We start from the raw sequence: 1,507 nt of genomic DNA, 5'->3' as shown, positions 1-1,507 counted from the left end.
CTCCGTGATTCTATGGTTTATGACTGGACCTTTGGCTTTCTGTTCTCCGTCCATAGGTAGGAATTTTGGGCCACCATGATAGCAACAGAGCCACATGACTTTATATATTGATATTATTATTCTTTCTGCTCACCATAATGGAGATTTTCTTGTACTTGCCTCCTTTGGAAAGTGCACTGATATGCAGCTGAGACAACTCTTACTCCCCTTTGTCCCAAAACACCCAGGTGGCTATTAATTCCTTTAGTAGAAGGTATGAGGAAAAGTGAGGAAATACACATCAGGCATTGACTATAGGTCCGGAGTTGAGATGTGTGTGAAACCAGTAGTTATGGAAAAAAACCCAGTTCTTCATGTATATTTCAGTATAGTCTTTCTGAACATCTCTTTGCAGATGGCAGGAGGAAAACTTGAAATTCTGTAATACAGTCCTGGTATCTAAAACCTCTCTGCAAAAGGAACTGACTGCAGGAAACAGGGCGGGGCAGATTTATAGACCGCTCTTAAATTGGAAGCTTTACCTTTGCCTTTTTCTGTAATTGCTCAACTCTTCCCTGTGAGGTGAAAGATTTTCCTACAGACCCTCCATTAAAGCAACGTAATTTGAATGTGGCTTTAGTAAGTGGTACAGTGCAGACCATGAGGTCATTTTCCCAGGGGAATATGAGGCTGTAAACTTATCCCTGTTAACTAAACACATTATTATTGGGCCTTAGTATTATGTTCTCTTCTAATTTACCTTTATGAACTGTAGCTCAACACAGTCCTGATTAATGGTTCTCAGCAAATGATAGAGAACTGTTAAGTTCCCCAGGGCTTTTAATGGGATTAAAAACTTTCAGTGAGAAAATAAACAGCAGAGGAAAGTTTGTTAGCTATTACCTAGGCAAAAAATACTGTGCTGCTGGAATACAGAGAACAGGAATTCAGTGACAAATCTGTTTCAAATAAGACATTTATGACAGACAATGTTTGAACTGACAAACTGCTTCCAGGCAGCAATTTCCAGATCTCTTCACATCAAAGCTCCAAGTGAGCAGACCAGTTCCAGATTTAGAGGGGTCATCTCAAACTTTGGTTTTCAGACATAAATAAAGCCTCATGATCTTTCATGCTAAGTCACTCACCTTGGTGAAGTTGTACCTGTGACATTAGCTTTCCTTTGGCTGGCACTCCTCACTCTTGATTTGGAGGCAGAAAAAAGAGATCAGTTAGCGAATTGCAATGCTAATTTGCAAGATAAAAATTCACATCACTGTCAAGTGTTACCCTTCTATTACCGCGGGCCTGGTTCCTACGGTATATCACCGTGTCCCACAGCCATAGGGAGGAGGAGAAGGAGAAGATCCAGCAGGCAGGAATTGTGCAGCAAGATTGATTTATTTAATTATTTTACAAACTCTTTTATAGACTTTTTTCTTCATAGTCTAATTGGACAAAGGACCAGCCACCCCTTGGGAGTGATTGGCCAAAATCCTAAAACATCCATTATCAAAATATTTTCTAC

This window comes from Corvus kubaryi, unplaced genomic scaffold (genome assembly GCF_017639235.1).
Source record: "Corvus kubaryi isolate FWS band 111438036 unplaced genomic scaffold, C.kubaryi_AGA036_p1.0 37361, whole genome shotgun sequence".
In the NCBI taxonomy this organism is placed as follows: Eukaryota; Metazoa; Chordata; class Aves; order Passeriformes; family Corvidae; genus Corvus; species Corvus kubaryi.
This window is presented reverse-complemented; position numbering follows the sequence as displayed.